Raw genomic sequence first — 13,281 nt, forward strand, 5'->3', positions numbered from 1 at the left:
AACATTTGTGCCACACAAGTGCCAGGCAATGACCATCTCCAACAAGAAAGAATCTAACCATCTCCCCATGACATTCAATGGCATTACCATCGCTGAATCCCCCACCATCAACATCCTAGGGCTTACCATTGACCAAAAACTGAACTGGGGTAGCCGTATAAAAACCATGGCTACAAGAGCAGGTCAGAGGCTAGGAATCCTGCAGTGCGTAACTCACCTCCTGACTCCCCAAAGACTGTTCACTATCTACAAAGGCACAAGTCAGGAGTGTGATGAAATACTCTCCACTTGCCTGGATGGATGCAGTTCCAACAACACTCAAGAAGCTCGACACCATCCAGGACAAAGCAGCCCACTTGATTGGCAGCCCATCCACATTCACTCCCTCCACCACCGATGCACAGTTGCAACAGTGTGTACCATCTACAAGATGCACTGCAGCAAGGCTTCTTATACAGCACCTTCCAAACCCGCGACCTCTACCACATCGAAGGAACAAGGGCAGCAGATGAGTGGGAACACCACCACCTGTACATTTCCCTCCAAGCCACACACCATCCTGCCTAGGAACTATATTCCCGTTCTTTCAATGTCGCTGGGTCAAAATCCTGGAACTCCCTTCCTAACAACACTGTAGGTGTACCTACTCCACATGGACTGCAGCGGTTCAAGAAGGCAGCTCACCACCACCTTATCAAGGGCAATTAGGGATCGGCAATAAATGCTGGCCTTGCCAGTGACACCCACATCCCAGGAACAAATGAAAAAAAATCCCCGATTTCCTTTGCTCCAACATTGGCAACTGCACCAATTTAGGCTCTAAGCTCTGGAATTCCTACCTTAAACTTCTGTTTGCACATCACACATCATGTCAGGGGAGCAAAACTGGACATGGCATTAAGGACTCCATTTATTCATTCATTTGGTAATTGTTATGACCAGGTGAGAAAGATGTCTGGGGTCCCTTTCAGCCTTCACCTGATTTTTCTGTAACAGGGTTATACTTTTTAAACACACTGTTTTTAGCTGCCCCTTGGTGAATCATTGTTTACCAATTTCCAATTATAAGGTAAAGAAACCAGCGCAAACAGGCTTTCTTAGGTTTAAAGAAGAAAGGTGAAATTTTATTGAAAGTTCTACGTAGGTTAACGCCTACGGATACACGATGCGCCCATGCTAACATGCATACGTGATACACACATGCAGATAGGGACAGAAAAGAGCAGAAGAAAAAATAAAGTGACAAGTTTGAGGCAATCTCTGAGGAGGGCTTTTTGTTACTGTGCTTTGAGCTCGCTGTAGAGTCCTTGATTGAAAGTATGGTCTTGCTTTTCATTGGCGCCCAGTATTCTTCTTAAACCTTGTCCACTGTAGGAGACATTTCTCTCTTGGGGTTCATGTGTCTTCAATGGGTCTTGGAGTTCCATGAAAAAGAGATGGGAGCAAACAGGAGAGGCTCTTTTCAGTTCAGGAGCCAGTTCAAACACTGTGTCGACAATTTAAAACTCCCTAAGTTGGCCAGCAGGGTGGTCACATGACTGACTGGTTTGACCGTGTCTGTTCTGTGTATTGTATGGGAGCAGGGGATAGCTCCTTTGTTCCAACACCATGTGCCAATATGCAAAAATGTCTTTCTGGCCAGGGGCCTGGCAATTCCTTGTAACAGGCCTTCTCTTCTTCCCAGCAACAATTTGAAGTTTAATGTCCATGTGTCAAAATAAATGTGCCTCATTCTTGGCAGGTGGGGGTCTGCATGACAGTAATGATCTGAACATTACAATCAAAGGATTTTGAAAATTAGGCTGCATTGCCAGAATAATTCAGTAAAAAACAAACATACCATTTTAAAACATATTTTGCTTTTCTATTCATACTACCAAGGTGAAAAACCTCATACCTCCCCACATTATATGCAATCTGCCAACCTGTTGCCCACTCAACCTGTCTAGATCTCTTTGCAGCCTCTTTGTGTCCTCCTCACAGCTTACATAGATGGGTGGCACAGTGGTTAGCACCACAGCCTCACAGCTCCAGCGACCTGGGTTCAGTTCTAGGTACTGCCTGTGTGGAGTTTGCAAGTTCTCCCTGTGACCGTGTGGGTTTCTGGTGGGTGCTCCGGTTTCCTCCCATAGCCAACAGCTTGCAGGTTGATAGGTAGATTGGCGATTGTAAATTGCCCCTAGTGTAGGTAGGTGGTAGGAGAATTGTGGGGATGTGGTAGGGAATATAGGATTAGTATAAATGGATGGTTAATGATAAGCACAGACTCGGTGGGCTGAAGGGCCTGTTTCAGTGCTTTATCTCTCTATGACACTATTCCAACCCAGCTTTGTACTGTCAGCAAATGTAGATACAGTACCTTCAGTATCGACATCTAAGTCATTGATATGGATTATAATAGCTGAGACCCCAGCATCGATCCTTGCAGCATGCCACTAGTTACAACCTGCCAACTTAAAAATGCCCATTTACCCCTACTCTTTGCTTCCTGTCCGTTAACCAATCCTCTATCCATGCTAATATATCACCACCAACTCCATGAGCCCTTATCTTGCAATTTAACCTTTTATGTGGCACCTTATCAAATGCCTTTTGGAAATCCAAGTATACTACATTTACTCGTTCCCCTCACTCTGCTCCTTTAAGACACACCTTAAAATGTGATTATTTGACAAGCTTTTGGTCACATTCCTAATATTTCACTATATGGCTTGGTGCCAAGTTTTGTTCGCTATCCCTCCTGTGAAGCACCTTGGGATACAGGGTTGGTACTAGGACCGCTGCTTTTCCTGATATATATTAATAACAAGATAAGAAATAGGAACAGAAGTAGACATATAAAGGCCATCAGGTCCTGGGGATTTGTTAGCTTTTAGTCCCTTAAGTTGCTCCAATACATTTTCTCTGCTGGTGTTAATAACCTTAAGTTCCTCACTCATATTAGCCCCTTGGCTACTCTCTATTTCTGATATATAATTTGTGTATTCGACTGTTCAACATCTAATGACCTAGACATGGGTGTACTGGTCACAATCTCAAAATTTGCAGATGATACACAACCTGTAAGTGTAATGACCAGTGAGGAGGATAGTGATAGACTTCATGTGGACATAGACAGGCTAATGAAATGGGCAACCACGCGGCAGATGAAATTTAATGCAGAGAAGTGTGAAGTGATACATTTTGGTAGGAAGAATGAGGAGCGGCATTATAAAATAAAGGATACAATTCTAAAGAAGGTTGCAGGAACAGAGAGACATGGGGTATATGTGCACAAATCTTTGAAGGTGGCAGGGCAGGTTGAGAAAGTGGTTAAAAAGGCATATGGGATGCTGGCTTTATAAATAGAGGCATAGAGTACAAAAGAAAGGAAGTTATGATGAACCTTTATAAGACATTGGTTCAGCCTCAACTAGAGTATTGTGTCCAATTCTGGGCACCGCACTTTAGGAAGGATGTGAAGGCATTAGAGTGTGTGCAGAAAATATTTACAAGAATGGTTCCAGGGATGAGGGATTTCAGTTTCGTGGATAGATTGGAGAAGCTGGGGTTATTCTCCTTTGAGAAGAGGAGGCTGAGAGGAGATTTGATAGAAGTGTTCAAAATCACGAGAGGTCTGAACAGAGTAGATAGAAAAAAGACTGTTCCCATTGGCAGAAGGGTTTAGAACCAGAGGATACAGATTTAAGGTGATTGGCAAAAGAATCAAAGGTGGCATGAGGAAAATAATTTTTACGCAGCGAGTGGTTAGGATGTGGAATGCACGGCCTGACAACATGGCAGAGGCAAATTCAACCCTGACTTTCAAAATGGAATTAGGTAAGTACTAAAAGGAGAAAATTTGCAGAACTAAAGGGAAAAGGCAGGGACTGGGCCTAGCTGGATCAGCTCTTGCAGAGAGCTGGCATGGATTCAATGGGCTGAATGGCCTCCTTCTGTGCTGTAACCATTTTATAATTCTATAATTCTACTACATTAAAGGCACTATATAAATGCAAGCTGTTGCTGTTGTTGTGTACTCCATTAATATTCATGGTACACACTAAAAAGTGTAATCTCATGTACTGCCTTCTCCAATTGCCAGTAAATAAAACTTTCTGGGAAAAGGGCCAAACATTTTAGCCAATGTTAAGAAAAACTTCTCTTTAACTCCTCAAAGTAAACATCCTAGTTCAATGAAATCAGCTATAATTAAACTTGGCAGAGTTAGCTAACTCATGAGCACACACCCATGGGGTGACATTTTCCAGAAGCAGATTAAATACTTCTTGGCATCTAACCCAAATCTTTGCCCACATGTTCTATAGGTCTGTACTCTATTTTCTACTGTTACTATCTGTTTTGAATACCTTATTTAATTGATGGCGTTATAACCTTTTTAAAACTTCATTTATATCCTCCTAAGACTACATTTCTTCAAAATGTAAACTCCTAGCTCTCCGACCTAGCCCCATAATTAAAGTGCTTTTAAAACGTGCGTAGCAAACGCAGATAAAATCTCTCTCGGGTTTATTCTAACCTTGGAAAGGTGATTGACATAGTCTTATCCAAACCAGTTCACACAAAATTACAAGCTAAATACTGATGAGCAAGAACCTCCAGCCCATTTGAGCTCATTTATCCAGTATACCTTACAGTTCTGTCTTCTCCTCTACCTTTCCCACTGCTCAGCAAATCAGCACAGGATCCAATATCTTAAATGATTCCAAGCCTTTTGCCTCCACTACTACCCCTGTCTGGAAGTCCATTCCATCACTGGGTGGAGAACCACTTCCTGACATTACAACGATAATACCTCGCATTTATATAGCGTCCTTACCATAGAAAAACATCAAAAAGTGATTGCCAAGAGCATAATCAGGCAAAGATTGACACAACCAAAGAAGCAAACATTAGGACAGGTCTAGTCCTAAAACTGCCACTCAGCCATTTGAGCCTGTGCCCACCTGGTCTTTGTCCTGGTTTGTGTGTCAGTGTTTCTCTCTTTCTCTCTGCTATTCCCCATCATTATTAGCCTCTCTTGCCGCTTGCACATCTCTCTGTATCCTTTCTTCTCTCTCTACCTGGGCTTGCATTCTCTTTTCCAAGCCCAGCAATTTTCAGGCCCTCCAGACATTATAAGACTGGCCATGAAAGGAAAGAAGATTTTCAGTGTTCTGCAGTTCAGATTTAAAACCCCAGCTCGTGTACTTACACTTTTCAGATCCAAGCACTTGCAGGAGTCAGTTTACATATCGTGGTTTCCCCTCCTCTGCACCTTCTCTAAAGCCTCAATACCCAGCCCCAAATATGGAGGTCTAACTCCAGACATGATTCCAAATGCAGGTGCATGATATTTAACTAAATACAGTACTCTTAGTTTTTGTACTTTACCCTAGCTAGAACCCTATTTGCTTTTCCAATAGCTACCCGACATGGCTGGAATGAGACTGCTTCAGCTCATCTGCTACTTTGTTATCTCTAGGCTTGACTGTTCCAATGCACCCCTGGTTGGCTTCTCATTTTTGGCGCTTTGAAACTTGTAAACTTGAGGTCATCCAAAAGTCTGCTGCCTATCTCCTAATTTGTACGAAATCATGTTCTGCTATCACCCCTGTGCTCACTGACCTACATTGACTCCCAGTTAAACAATGCCTCAATTTTAAAATTCTCATCCTTGTTTGCAAATCCATGGCCTCACCCCCACATGTCTCCATAATCTCCTCCAGGCCTAAAAACCCTCTGAGTTATCTGCGCTCCTTCAATTCTAGCCTCGAGCACATCCCTGATTTTAAACGTTCCACCATCGGTGGCTGTGCTTTTACCTGCAAAGTCCCAAAGCTCTGGAATTCCCCTATTAAACCTCTCTGTCTTTCAACCTCTCTATCCTCTTTTAAAATGCTCCAGAAAGCTGACCTCTTTGACCAAGCTTTTGGTCATCTGCCCAAATAGCAACTTACGTGGCTCGGTGTCATATTTTGTTTGATAACACTGGTATGAAGCACCTTGGGATGTTTTACTAGGTTAAAGATGCCATATAAATGTTGTTGTCAACCCCTTGAGCGAGTGGTTATTTACTGACATGGCTTTAGTTAATGCTCATCCTAAACCGCTTCTCTTAAAGCAGTCGAATTTACTCTGCATGGTCTGTTTAATAACAGGACTCCTCCACATGAATCGAAATCTGACAGTTCAGAATCTTTTCTGCCTAATGGTGCTGTTTAAAGCATTCTCAGACGATACTCAAACTGCTCCACCGGGCCAGAGATTTCTGCTGACGAGTGGGGATTACAGTTGAACTGGATTTTTTTTTTCCCTCACCCAGGAACAAACTTGTCTGCGTGCGACATAAAAAAAAGCGTGGACTCGTTTCACACAGGGTAACGCCAACACCAGTCCAAGCTGGTGAACGAAAGCAGCAGCTAAACAGCCGAGAATTATTTTACTGCACACAGTAAATAAATCTGCTGCCATCGTGGAATACCCACAATAAAACTGGAGAGCCTGGCGAGGGTATTGGTTTCCCTGCAGATGCATGAAGTAGCTGAAAGTGAAACTTCGGGCTGGTTAACTTCCTGATTTCTGCTTCTGAATTTCGGTACACAATTATTGAAATGGCAGTTTCGACCCGATTATCGTTTCGATTCTTGCCTTGGAAAGTTACACCGAGCAAGAGGAACTTCGGCGGAAATCAGGTTAATTTTTTTTTTGCTGATAACTCACTTCTTGTAATATTACTTTTATTTACATTGACTAAACTTGTTCTTTGAACACAATCAGAATAACGGTGGAGGAGGCTGTTTCGAGTCTGGCTTTATCTGTGTTCTGGTTTCGAATTTGTTTCAGAGCCTGGCGTAAGCCAAATGAGAAAGGAGTCGTTTGTAATTTCTGGGTTATAGTTTAGGCACTGTTACACCAGGCAACAAGATTCTTTATAACCATGTTAAATCCAACAATCCATGTTAAATTTACACTCAGGTGAAGGCCCACACAGCACCGGCTGGCATTTTTATTTTCAAGTAGCCCAGTTGGCTAACTTACCAAGGGCAGGACAGAATGTAAAACTATCCAAAGTGGCATCAGGTGAGGGCAGGTTTGGGAGAGGGGAAAGGGGTGAAGGAGGTATGGGATGGTTATTTTGCTGGAAGGGTGAAAATGGATGCTAAATGGCATTCCTGTTTGAACGTGCAGTTTTTTAGCCCACAATTTTGCTCCTAATTACTGACTACTATAATTTGAACTTGCCTGGTTCAGCAACGCTCACATCCCATGAACGAATTTTTAAAAATGTGTTGGAAAGCTCATCCTGGGGTCAAATATGACACCGAGTTTGCAAGCGGTTTGGTTCAGCCTCAGATAGTTGCCAGGGGTACGGATAGAGTGGATGGTGAGAGAGCAGAGTTTGTGGTGCGGCCCGAAGACGATCGTTTCAGTCTTCCCAATATTTAACTGGAGGAAATTTCTGCTCATCCAGTACTGAATGTCAGATAAGCAATCTAACAATTTAGAGACAGTGGAGGACTTGAGAGAGGTCATGGTGAGGTGGACTTGGCTGACATCAGTATACATGTGGAAACTGATACAATGGGCTGAATTTTATAGGGGTCTCAACATTGGGATATGTGGCGGGGGGGGGGGGGCGGGTGTGGTGGGGAGCATGACGATTGCCCTGGATGAGGCCTGCCATGGACCTTGACACTGGCAGGGCCCAGCCTGATGTTGACGGTGGCGGCGTGGTCTCGTGGCGGCCCCCTCGCCGCTCGGCAATGGGACCTCAATTTAAATATCTAAATAAATTAACTTACCTGCATTAATGAAGATCCTGTCATCTCCTGATGTGCCGCTACGATCGTCATCCTGGCGGCCAGCACTGACACCTGTAGAAAGTGGGGAGGAGGTCATTTTCTCAGTGCGGGAGTGGGGGTCAAACCCTTTGGATTGGTTGGAGGGATGGTGGGAAGGGGTTAAGGTTTAGAGTTTATGAACTTTGGGGGGGGAAAGGTCATGCAGTCAAGCTAAGTATTTTGGGGGGGTGAGTGGGCAAGGAATTGAATGCAAAGCTAATGTGGGGGGGGGTTGGGAAATGGGATGGAAAGATTTATGTAATGGTTTGTTATACTATTAAATGCAATGTGTCTTTAATATTCCAAACTGTCATTTTAGGGCCTTTAAAAATGGCGCCGGACACCATTACCAGGGACGGCTCGCCCGTCCCCTCCACATCATCGATGGGGCGGTCCACCTTGGCTATGTTAATGAGCTGCCACATATAAGATTGCGGTGGCTCCACAGAGTGAAACCCACGTGTGTGGGTTGCCATCTTTTACGGCTGCTGCTGGCAGGGCAACATAGAATCCAGCAAGGGGGTGATGTTATCAACTATGTCTAAGGCTGTAGACGTGACAAGAAGGGGAAGAAGGGATAGTTTGCCTTTGTCACAATCGCATAGGATGTCATTTGTGACTTTGATAAGAGCTGTTTTGGTACTATAGCAGGGGTGGAAACCTGACTGGAGGGATCCAAACATGGAGTTCTGGGAAAGATGGGCACGGATTTGGGAAGCGACAACATATTCAAGGGCTTTGGTGAGGAAAGGGAAGTTGGAGATGGGGAGATAATTTGCAAGGACAGTGGAGTCAAGGGTTGGTTTTTTGAGGAGATGGGTGATGACAGCAAATCACCTACGGAGAGAGAGCAGTTAACAATATCAGCTAACATGGGAGCCAGGAAAGGAAGTTGAGTGGTCAGTAATTTAGAGGTAATAGGTTCGAGAGGGCAGGAGGTGAGTGTTATGGGCAAGATGAGCTTGGAGAGGGCATGAGGGGAGATGGGAGAAAAACTAGGGAAGGAAACAAGCTCAGTGCTAGGGTAGGGGCAGCCTTAGAGGAAGTTTGGCCCAGTGGGCTAGGAGAAGGGAGGGAAGTGACAGAGGTGGCTGAACAGATGGCCTCCATCTTGGTGACCGAGAAATCCATGAGCTCCTCATGCTTGTCGTTGGAGGTAAGGTTGGAGGTGACAGAGGAGAGGGGTTTAAGAAGACTGCTTACAGTAAAGAAAATAAGCTGGGGGTTCCTTTTGCATTCCAGGATGATCCTGAAATAACTTTTTTTTTATTTGTTCATGGGATGTGGGTGTTGCGAGCAAGGCCAACATTTGTTGCCTGTCCTAATTGCTCTTGAGAAGGTGGTGGTGAACTGCCTTCTTGAACCGCTGCAGTCCATGTGATGTGGGTACACCCACAGTGCTGTTGGGAAGGGAGTTCCAGGATTTTGACCCAGCGACAGTGAGGGAAGGGCAATATATTTCCAAGACAGGATGGTGTGTGGCTTGGAGAGGAACTTTCTGTTGGTGGTGTTCCCATGCGTCTGCTGCCCTTGACCTTCTAGGTGGTAGAAGTCGTGGGTTTGGAAGGTGCTGTCTAAGGAGCCTTGGTGAGTTGCTGCAGTGCATCTTGTAGATGGTACACACTGCTGCCACTGTGTGTGTGTCGGTGGTGGAGGGAGTGAATGTTTGTGAATGGAGTGTATATCAAGCTGCTTTGTCCTGGATGGTGTTGAGCTTCTTGAGTGTTGTTGAAGCGCCATCACTAAGAACACCTATTTCCACCTCCATAACAGCACCCAACTCTGCCCCTTCCTTAGCTGTTTTGCTGCTGGAACCCTCATCCATGCCTTTGTTACCTCCAGACTTGACTATTTCAATGCACTCCTGGTCAGCCTCCCACATTCTACCCTCCATAAACTTGAGGTGTTCCAAATCTCTGCTGTCTGTGTCCTAACCCAGGCCAAATGTCTTTCATCCAGCACCCCTGTGCTCATTGACCTACGCTGGCTCCCAGTTAAACAATGCCTCAGTTTTAAAAATCTCATCCTTGTTTTCAAATCTGTCTATGGCCTTACCCCTTCCTTTCTCTGTAATCTCCTCCAGCCCCACAAACCTCCGAGATATCTGTGCTCCTTTAATTCTGGCCTCATCAGCATCCTCAATTTTAATTGCTCTACCATTGGCAGCCTTGGCTTCAGCTGCTTGGACTCTAAGATCTGAATTCCCTCCTTAAACCTCTCCACCTCCCTACCTCGCTTTCCTCCTTTAAGACACTTTTTAAAACCTACCTCTTTGACCAAGCTTTTAGTCATTTGACCTAATATCTCTTTATGTGGCTCGGTGTCATACTTTGTCTTATAATGCTTCTGTGAAGCACTTTGGGGCGTTTCATTACATTAAAGGTGTTACTTGTTGTTTTTGAGATGGTAATCGGACAGAAACAACAGGTGGGACTAGGGGAGGTGTATATGGGCAAAGCAGAATCATTAGCAAAGGCTGCTGTCCGAAAAAATGGGGACACGGGTTATGATCTGAAATTGTTGAACTCAATGTTGAGTCTGAAAGGCTGTAAAGTAGCTAATAGAAATATGAGGTGCTGTTCCTCAAGCTTCCATTGAGCATAATTGAAATAGTGTAGGAGGCCGAGAGACAAAGATTTCTGAGTGGAGTAAAGAATTAAAATGACAGGTGACCAGAAGCTTGGGGTCATGCTAGTGAACTGAACGAAGGCATTCTGCAAAGCAATCACCATTTCTGTATTTGGTCTCCCCAGTGTAGAGGAAGACCGCATCATGAGCAGCGAATATAGTATACTAAATTGAAAGAAGTACAAGTAATTCACTGTTTCGCCTGGAAGGAGTGTTGAAGGCCCTGGATGGTGGTGGGAGTGAGGTGAGGATAAAAGGGCAGGTGTTGCATCTCCTGCGCTTGCGTGGAAAGGTGCAGAGGGAAAGGAGAGCCTGTTGGAGGTGACTAAGAATTGGACCGGGGTGACAGAAGGAACATTTCTTTGGAATGCTGAAAGGGAGGGGAGGGGAAGATGTCTTTGGTGGTGGCATTACCCTGGATGTGGTGAAAATGGCAGACGATGATCCATTGAATGTGGGGGCTGGTAGGGTGGAAGGTAAGGAGAAGGGGAACCGAATCATCGCTCTGGGAGGGAGTGGAAGGAATGAGAGCAAGAAAAGGGATGGACATGGTTGAGGGCCCTGTCAACCACAGTAGAGGGGAATCCTTGGCTGAGGAAAAAGGAAGACTTATCAGAAGAACTGGTATGGAAGGTGACATCATAAGAACAGATGGGGAAAAAACTGGAAATGAAAATGAGTCTTTAGAAGAAGTGAGGTGTGCAGATGTTGTAGTCAGGGTAGCAAAAGGAGTTAGAGGGTTTCTAGTGGATACAGGTGAAGCAGCAATTTACTTGTACTTGGTTCAATTTAGTATACTGGATTCGCTGCTCACGATGTGGTCCTCTCTACATAGGGGAGACCAAACGCAGATTGGGTGACTGCTTTGCGGAACACTTCCGGTCGTCTGTCATTTTAAATCTCCACCCCACTCCCACTGTGATGTCTTTGACTTCAGCCTCCTGTACTGTTCCAATGAAGCTCAGTGTAAGCTCAAGGAACAGCAGATCATCTTTCAATTCAGCACTTTACAGCCTTCTAGATTCAACATTGAGTTCAACAATTTCAGATCATAACCTCTTCCCTTCATTTTTTCAGACAACAGCTGTTTGTGATAATTTTGCTATTTTCTATTTGCACCTCATCTTTTGTTTCGTTACTTGTCCCATTACCTTTAGCTTTGCATCATCATCCCTTTTGTAATTTAATCTCTCATGCCTTTCAACCTACCACAGTCCCTTTGTTCTTTCTTCCCCCACTTTCCCTGCCTCTGTACTTGCTTCAAACCTGTTACATCGCAAACATTTTACGGGTGTGAATATAGGTCACCGACCTGTAACATCGGGCTGAATTTTCTGTTGACCTTTGGGGATTGGTTCGAAGGTGGGAGCGGGCAGAATATCGGGACAGTAGCTATCCGGAAGGAAGCCCGATGTCTTCACGTCCCAATCGGATATTCTGAATGTGCCTGACATTGACAGGAGGACGTTGCACCTGAACGCGGTGGGAGGGTAATTAGGCCAATTGAGAGCAATTTTACGCGGTTTTTGGATTTTCCAATATGTGCACAGGAACTGTGGGGCTTCAGAATCTCACCCGCTATAAGGAGGCAGCAAGCAAGTGGGAGCTCAGTGCTGGCTTCATCTGGCAGCCATCCTGAGAGCCAGTGTGGCGTACCAGGGAGGGTGCAGCAGCACAGTCATTGGCAATCACAGACAGGAGTGGGAGAAAGGGGCCAACACTGCGGGAGCGTGCCACCAGAGTGCCATCTGGGCACTGGCATGTGCTCTATAAACAGAGGTTGCGGTTGGATAAGAGACCCTGGACACTGAGAGAGGCCACCTGCCATGGGCCTCATTCACTCAGATTTTGACGCCTCCAGGGAGGAGGAGGAGAGAGGGAGGGAGATGCAGCCACAGGCAGCGGGAGAGCAGTAATCTCAGGACCAACAGGAAGACCTGCCTTGGAGATGGGGACACAGGAGAAGGGCACAGAGGGGCAGCATCTTGTACATAGAAGAGAGTACCCACCAGAGAAGGTATACCATCAGAGGCTCAGCTACCTTCAAATGTCCGAGCGGCAGTGTCACCAAAGACTGCGCCTCTCCAGGGAGGCTGTCACTGATCACTGTGCCATGATGCAGGATGAGCTGTGTGCCATGGGCCGTGGTGGCCACCTAATGCCATTGGTGCTAAAGGTCACTGTGACGCTGAACTACTACACCTCCGGATCTTTCCAGGAATCCACTGGAGATACGAGTGGGATCTCCTAGTTTGTGGCTCTTAGATGCATCACGGTGGTGACCAAAGCCCTGTTCAAGAGGGCCAGTGAATATGTGCATTTCCACACCGATCCAGACAGTCAAGCTGAGAGAGCCATTGCTAGTTTCCCCCAGGTGCAGGGTGTGATCAACTACACTATGTGACCATTAAGGCTCCAACAGACCAGCCAATGGGCTTCATCAACAGAAAGGGCTTCCATTCCATCTATATCCAACTGGTTTGCGATCACTGCAGACGGATCCTTCAGGTATGTGCACAGTTCCCTGGAAGCAGCCACAATGCATACATACTTCAGCAGTCCCAGGTACTACTGCTTTTCTGGCCCCCTACAGTGCACCTTCAGGTATGGATGCTAGGAGAGAAGGACTGAAGGCATGGTTACTAAAGCCTGTGAGGAAACCATGCACGGATCCAGAGAAGAGATACAACACCTGCCACGGGCAACCTGAGTGACCATCGAGCAGACCATTGGTCTCTTGAAGGTGCAATTCAGGTGCCTTGATCGATTCAGTGGAGCCCTTCAGTATCCTCCAGCAAGGATATTGCATATCATGACAGTCTACTGTGCT

At 45.5% G+C, this 13,281-nt stretch overlaps 1 long non-coding RNA gene across 1 annotated transcript in view; it reads left to right on the forward strand.

The window, feature by feature from the left end:
- The first annotated feature begins 6,214 nt into the window (after window positions 1-6,214).
- LOC137373048 (uncharacterized) overlaps window positions 6,215-13,281 on the forward strand; it is a 96,882-nt gene continuing 89,815 nt past the window's right edge. The window contains exon 1 of the long non-coding RNA XR_010975574.1: window positions 6,215-6,674. This is a non-coding gene — a long non-coding RNA (uncharacterized lncRNA). The remainder of the gene's footprint in view (window positions 6,675-13,281) is intronic.

This window comes from Heterodontus francisci, chromosome 8 (assembly GCF_036365525.1).
Source record: "Heterodontus francisci isolate sHetFra1 chromosome 8, sHetFra1.hap1, whole genome shotgun sequence".
In the NCBI taxonomy this organism is placed as follows: domain Eukaryota; kingdom Metazoa; phylum Chordata; class Chondrichthyes; order Heterodontiformes; family Heterodontidae; genus Heterodontus; species Heterodontus francisci.